The following is an 8,133-nucleotide window of genomic DNA, read 5'->3' as shown; positions in this document are numbered from 1 at the left end:
TTTAAATTTTTTAAGTAAAGTTCTTACAATATGCTACAGTATAAAACAGCATATTTGATAGATTGAGAACAATATAAAACAACATATTTGATAGACCGGGAACCTTGTCCGGTGCAGACATAGGGACAGAGACTATGCGTTAAACTTCGGTGCCATGCCTCCCCGGGAGGTAAAGGGTGTCTCTCCCCCCTGCCTTCCCTTCTCCCCACCCTGCAGCAAGGTGACTGCCGCCTTAGAGCTTATTGGAAAGCCAGGTATGAGCCAGTGGTGACAGGGGGGAACTGCAGCCTCATGGGAAGGGGGTGCAGTATGGGCTCATCTTTCACGCCCTACCGTGGTCACAAGTTGCCCACCACGAGCAGCTTTCTAGCATGGCCATGGCTCCAGAGGCACAGAAACCAATCTCATAATTATCTGGCTCTTGGCAGGAATCCCTTCAGACTTAATTAGTAAAATATCAGAAATCGAAAATCATATGGTTTTCATAACCAGCTATAGAAAACAAATTATTTCACAATGCCTTTACCGCAGTTCTGATTGTTTGGTGGAAACTCTGAACGATAATGGTGCATGTTTTGTCAAAAAAATGAATGTTATCAAAGTAGAGAGAGAGTTAAATAGAAATGATCTGCCTCACAGACATTGGGAGGGGTAGGAGGGGGGTATATTGGTGTTCTTGTTGGTGAAAAATAAGTAGTGGTGAAGGGAAAGGTGTTTGATCATTGTATGACCGAGACTTAAACCTGAAAGCTTTGTAACTTTTCCCACAGTGATTCAATAAATAAATATGACAAAAAATAAATAAAGTATTTTTAAAAAGTGATATTTAAGTGAAAAAGCATCTGTTGAATTCCAATCAATGGAAAGAACTTAAAAATAATAATAACATACTTCTTTTTATCTATTTTTAAAATTTACAGGTAGGGTGTTTGCCTTTCACACGACCAACCCAGCTGACCTGGGTTTGATTCTTCCGCCCCTCTTGGAGAGCTCGGCAAGCTAACGAGAGTATCTCGCCCGCATGGCAAAGCCTGGCAAGCTCCCCAGGAAGTATTCGATATGCCAAACACAATAACAAGTGTCACAATGGAGATGTTACTGGGCCTGCTATAGCAAATCAATGAACAACGGGTGGACAGTGCTACAGTGCTTCTTTTTTGACTCTTGGAGTCACACCCATCGATGCTCAGGGGTTTCTCCTGGCTCTTCACTTAGGAATTACTCTGGGAAGCGCTCAGGGGAATATATGGGATTCCAGGATTCACACTGAGTTAGCCACGTGCCAGGCAAAAAGCCCTACCCGATGTGCTATTACTTTGTCCCAAATAGTTTTTTTAAAAAAATACAAATTAGAGGACTGGAGCAATAGTACAGCAGATAGGGGATATGCCTTGCACGCAGCCAACGCAGGTTCAATTCCCAGCATCCCATGTGGTGCCCCAGCACCACCAGGAGTGATTCCTGAGTGCAGAGCCAGGAGTAACCCCTGTGCATCATCAGATGTGACACAAAGAGAAAAAAAATACAAATTAGAAATCTTTTCATTCTTATATAAGAAAGTGCATAATTGCACTTAAAAAATCTACTTTATTATTCATTGTTCACTGTGTCACTGTCATTCCGTTGTTTATCAAGTTACTCATGCGGGCACCAGTAATGTTTCAATTTGTCCCAGCCCCGAGATTATAGCAGCCTCTTCTGACTCATTTTTCCCAATGATTCGAGTTGCTTCTCAGAATCAGGGAATGAGACCTGTTATTGTTACTGTTTTTGGCATTTCGAATATGCCACGGGGAGCTTGCTAGGCTCTTCTGTGCAGGCAAGATACTCTCCATAGCTTGCCGGGCTCTCCCAGAGTCATATATGTCAATTTCTCTCTATGATTTGTTGCCTACTGTCTGAACTCCATCAAACATGGTGTGGTAATTATGGGAAATGTGTAGGAAGTATCTTATGAGGTGCCTGGAGCATGGCAGTGGTGGGCTAGCGGAGGTTGGCTACCGGGGCTGGGTCCCTTGGGGCAGGGAGGGGTCTAACCCACCCCCCTCTGGCACACCCCTGGCGTGGAGTCTGGTGGTACGGTTATGGGGGCCTCATTTTTATGCTCCATTCTGGGAGAAATAGCCATGAATGTATTATTTTAATATTAATAGCAACAAAATGTCTATATTATTATTAGTAGTAATAGTAATAAAATTTACAAATTTCATACATGTAAACTGATTCTTCATTATTCTCATAGTTGCATATGACAATGATTTCTTTTTGAAAATTTTATTTTATTTTGTTCAAATAGTTAAAAATTGAATCACTGTGATATAGACCCTTACAAAGCTATTCAATTGGGTTTCAGTCATACAGTGTTCCAACCCCCATCCCTCCACCAGTGTGCACTTCACAGCCAATACTTGTTTTTCAACACTGAATTCGGGCAATTCTTATTCTGTAATAAAGAACTCAAATCCACTAACGTAGATTTTTACCATGTTTCTACCCAAAAAGAAAACTATTGTAGCAACTGCTATCTCTGAAAATATCAGTAGCATATCAGTAGCAATTTCAATGAAAGTACACTAGTGTTACCACAGTGAATAAAGTGCCGATTTTTTCATTTTAAATGATAGAATTTACTTAGATTTTTTACATAGTAGATACTATAAGGTAGATTTTTGTTTTACGTTAAAGAGCACACATTTAATTTTTTTTTAAAAAAAAGGTATTCTCAAATTACTCTTCAAATGATTCCAGTTAAAAGTTCTGCTTAACCACCTTCCATAGAGTGAGGCAGGGGGTGGTGAGTGGGGGGTTATTGGAAGGAACCTGGGGATACCTGTGCTGGGAAATGTACACTGATGGAAGGATGGGTGTTGGAATACTGTATGAATGAAATCCAATCATGAACAGCTTTGGGGTGGTCTCTGTCATACTGATTCAATAAAAAAGTAAAAATAAAAAGTTCTTCAGAGCAGAACCAGGTAGACAATAGAGTGGTTAAGGTATTTGCCTTGTATGCAGTTAAACTAATTCTTATAACATATCAGTTTTATTGTGGTACTAATGTTTACAACACTCTCTATGCTATTCAGGCATACATTATTTATTTATTTATTTATTTATTATAAATTTATTTATTTATTGGATCGCTGTGGGAAAAATTACAAAGCCCTCAAGTCTAGGTCTCAGTCATGCAAACATCAATCACAATTCCCTCCACCAATACCCATCCTTCACCACGAAGAACCCCAATAAACCCCCACTCCCCAACCTCCCCCCCCCAATGTCTGCGGGGCAGACGAACTCCAGTCAACACTCTGTCTACTTTGACCAGCCTCACTGCTTTGATAAAAGTTTCACCATTATTATTTAGACTTTACCCACCCCCCCAAACTCAGCCATGCCCAAAAGGCATTGTGAAATGATCTGTTTTCTACAGCCGGGTTCAAGAATTAGATGATGTTGCGTGGCTGCTATCGCAGCCGCACGGTTTTGGGTTTCTGCTGTTTCACCCATCAACCCTGCAAGTATCTCCACTGAGAGTCAGACAATCAAGAGATTGGTCTCTGTGCCCCTGGGGCCGCGGCCACGCCGGAGAGCTGTCCGTGGGGGACAACCGGTGACCTCGGTGGGGCGTGAAGAACAGGCCGGAGCGCCCCCCCCACCCCATCCCATGAGGTTTCAGCCACGCCCCACCCCCGGCTCACACCCGCTCTCCACAAGGCTCCCACATGGCCACCATACATCCCCCCAGAGAGGAGAAGGCGGAAGGGAGCAACACCCTTTCCCCTCCGGGCAGGCAAGACAGCGCGGATCAATGCATAGTCCATTTGCTTCTCCGCTCCAAGCTGCCAGATCTCTACATCAAGTCCTTGTGCTTCTGGGGCCATGGCCGTGCCGAAGAGCCGCTCGTGGGAGGCAACTGGTGACCTCGGTCGGGCGTGAAGGACGGGCCGGAGCACCCCCCGTCCCATGAGGTTTCAGTCGCGCCCCCACCCCCGGCTCATACCTGCTCTCCACAAGGCTCCCATGCGGCCGCCATCTTTCTTTCCAGAGAGGAGAAGGTGGAGGCATACATTATTTAAATATGTCACAGAATACCCGTTTCTCTCTATCAATATTCGTTGCACCTCTCCCAAACTCCTCTCTCCCCATGGGACAGTTTTATGGCCAAAATATTGAGTTCTGATGACTTTGGTCCTTTGTTGTTCACTTACTGTTTCTTTCCATTCTACATTTGAGAACACTTTCAAAATATTTATTGTTTTTGCTTTTGTTTTGGGTTCACAACGGGATATGCTGAGGGGTCCCTCCTGGCTCTGCACTCAGCAATTACTCCTGGTAGTGTTTGGGGACTTCCTGGGATGCTGGGATGGAACTCAACCAGCTGCATGCAAGGCAAGCATCCTTGCAGCTGTAGAATCACTCTGCAATCAAAAGCAAGTTTCTTCTGATCACAGAAGGGACTGAGAACCAAGAAAAGGGAAAAAACTTGAATAAAATGTTTGTGTTAGATTGGAATTCAAGGTATTATTATTCAAGAAGTTAAATCCTGGTTATGTGCTCAGGCATTGGGGGACCATATGGAATGCTGGAGATTGAACCCCGGTTAGTCGTGTGCAAGGCAAACACCCTACCTGCTGTGCTATTGCTCCAGCCCCAAACACCATAGTTTTAGAGTTCAAGGGCTAAGTGAGATCTTTTCTATGTTCAAAATTTCTCAAACCCTTGAATTTACTTCCTGACAACACTGAAATTTTGCAAGTCGTGTTACCCTATTAGTCTGTTATTCAATTGTTATTCATCGATTGCCTCGAGCAGGCCCCAGTAACGTCTCTTTCATCCTAGCCCTGAGATTATATTCAAGGCTCTTTAGGAGAATGAGACCCATCATTGTTACTGGTATTTGGCATATTTGGTGCACCACGGGGAGTTTGCCAGACTCTGCCCTGTGGGCAGGCTACATTCGATAGCCTGCAAGTTTGTCCAGAGTAGGAATGAGATAATAAGATATCATAAAGTGATGTCCTGATAAGATGTCGCGTGGCCGCGAATGCGGCTGCGCGGTTCCGGGAGCTGGATTTTATAGTCTCTGAGTCTTGGCCGTTGATGGGATTACACGGCGCCAGGGGGCCAGGTGGTGGGTGTGACCCCCGCCTACTGGAATTTGGAGGATCTGGATGGAGGATGCTCGACTCCAATTCGAGTAGGCTTGGAGATCTCGGCCCCGGAACCCGCGTGACTTTGTCCCTCTGCCAGTACCTTCATGTGTGCAGAGAGTGGTCTCAGCATGGTGGTGGTCCCCTGGTGCCGTGTAATCCCATCAACGGCCAAGACTCAGAGACTATAAAATCCAGCTCCCGGATGAGACCAGTGCAGTCAGTCTCCTGCCCCTGCGCCTGGCTGTTCCTCGCTGGGGTCCCTTGGAGGCGAGCGGGTTGAGCTTTCCTCCCTGCTCCGACCAGGGCTCCGGCAGCCGAAGACCTCCAGGACCAGCCACCACCATGCTGAGACCACTCTCCGCACACATGAAGGTACTGGCAGAGGGACAAAGCCACGCGGGTTCCGGGGCCGAGATCTCCAAGCCTATTCGAATTGGAGTCGAGCATCCTCCACCCAGATCCTCCAAATTCCAGTGGAGGGGGTCACACCCACCACCTGACCCCCTGGCACTGTGTAATCCCATCAACGGCCAAGACTCAGAGACTATAAAATCCAGCTCCCGGATGAGACCAGTGCAGTCAGTCTCCTGCCCCTGCGCCTGGCTGTTCCTCGCTGGGGTCCCTTGGAGGGGAGCGGGTTGAGCTTTCCTCCCCACCCCGACCAGGGCTCCGGCAGCTGAAGACCCTATTAGTCTAACGGTCAACATTTTAAATGCCTGACCACAACTTTTTATTGATAACTTTTAAGATAATATACTGTTCTTTAAAGAGAAATATAGAAAATATCTTTTAAAAATATTCTTAATACTGATGCTTTTAAAATATTGGGTGTTATTTATTTATTTGGTGTTTGAGCCACACCTATTGGTGCCTAGGGCTTCCTCCTGGCTCTGTATCAGGAAGTAATCCTGGCTGTGCTCTAGGTAATGTATAGGATGCCAGAAATGGAATCCAAGTCAGCTGTGTGCCGAAAGGTAAGGACCCTAGCCACTACTCCGTCCAGTGCCTGGATTGTTTTTAAAGGAGCCGGGGGACTTTTAAGAATGTTATCTAGATTTTTTTAATGATTATTGACAATATATTTTCAGCCAAATAAAAATATAACAAGAAAGGCACAACAATTTCCATCCATTAAGTAAAAACAATTTATTAATTTGAATTATAATTCTAAGTAGGGCTGGAGCGATAGCACAGCGGGTAGGGCATTCGCCTTACAAGCGGCCAACATGGCCGACCCGAGTTCGATTCCTCCGCCCCTCTCGGAGAGCCCGGCAAGCTACCGAGAGTATTCGATATGCCAGACACAGTAACAACAAAGTCTCCAATGGAGACGTTACTGGGCCCGCTCGAGCAAATCGACGATCAACGGGAGGGCCTATAATTCTAAGTATATGGAATACTTCGGGAGTGTTTTGTTCTTCGTGATTTATCTATGTATTCCTCCAGTGTAATATGATTTTATTTTATATATTTATTTATACTGAGCAACTAAAAGAATGCTTGATTTTTCATTCTCCCTTTGTTCCTACTCAAAGCTGGGCAACTTCCCAGTACAGGAGGTTTCAGTTTGGGGAAAATGCACCCTCAGAAATGATTTGTAAATGATGTATGAGGAACAGCACAATCTTTGCAGATATGTCAAAGCTATATCAAAGCAGGTCGTTCCGACCAATAGCATTATGTCGAAAGGGTCACCAGGTGGCTGACCAACGGTGCATGGCTCTGCTCATTGTCCCATCCACTTTCCCACGTCCCATCCCCTTTCCTTTCTTTTGGGTGGGCTGTGGAAACATACTTAAGTCTGTACCTATGCTCTGAATAAACGCACGCATTCATGCCATCTCCTGAATGACGGAGCCCTGTGTGACTCGAGTGCTGATTTCACCCTGACGGCCCTCCCCTGGCTCGGCCCCGCAGCGCCGGACGCGGCAAGTGGATGTTCCACCGAGATCAGGTATGAGGGAGAAACGGACAGGGCTCACCTGCGCATAGGCAGGGAGAGAGCCTGCGTATAGGCAGGGGGAGAAACCGTGTATAGGCGGGGGATTAAACGGTTTATGGTGCACCATGGGCAATTCTGACTCAAAAACCCGGCTGGCCACCGAGTTGACTGAGTTACTGAAACAGCAGGGCACTGCTATTAAGCCTAGGACCGAACTCGAGTTCATTACAGTGATAGGGGAAGTCAGCCCTTGGTTCCTGACAGGGGGAGAATTCAGAGTTTGTGACTGGGAACAGGTTAAGATAGATCTACAGAGAGCCCTCAGAGATAGGGGGTCGGATAGGGTTCCCGTCGCTACATTCTCCCTCTGGAGATTGGTTAAAGATGCGCTGTCAACCACCCGTGTCCGGGTGCAGGAACAGCTGTGTGACCTCCAAAAAACCTTCGGGGAAATACAGGAGGGGGAAACAGGGCGCTCACTGCAGGGGAACGCTGGCAATGATATAGCAGAACATGATGAATATGCTGAAGTCCCCGTGATTTCTGAATGTGGGAGCCAGACTCCTCTTGCCCCCGATCTAGACACAAAAGAAAAGCAGCTCCTCTCTGGTCCCAGACCTCCCCACCAATCTTTGGAGGCTAGATATACTCTTGGCCATGGGCGCAGTTCTAGTCACACCGCCTGGCCACCTCCAGACCTCCCCCCTCCGTTTCTTTCCGGACTATAGCCCATATTACTAGTGATTACCCAGCCCCGGGGCAAGGGGACCCCATAACTCTGATGCCCGTGGATGAACTGGAAGGAGCCGCAACCCCTGGGCCGGAACATAAGCCTTTTTAATCGGGGCCACTGTTGTGTGGCCTCCTCCCACCCCTATCACTTGGAAAACAGACGATCCAGTATGGGTGGAACAGTGGCCCCTCCCTAAAGAAAAACTACAGGCCGCACAAGCCCTAGTTCGGGAACAATTAGAAAAGGGGCACATTACCCCATCCACATCTCCCTGGAATACCCCAATCTTTGTTATAAGGAAG

The sequence above is a fragment of the Sorex fumeus genome, unplaced genomic scaffold (genome assembly GCF_029834395.1).
Source record: "Sorex fumeus unplaced genomic scaffold, SorFum_2.1 ptg000101l, whole genome shotgun sequence".
In the NCBI taxonomy this organism is placed as follows: domain Eukaryota; kingdom Metazoa; phylum Chordata; class Mammalia; order Eulipotyphla; family Soricidae; genus Sorex; species Sorex fumeus.
The sequence above is the reverse complement of the archived record's forward strand: the minus strand, read 5'-3'. Positions refer to the sequence as shown.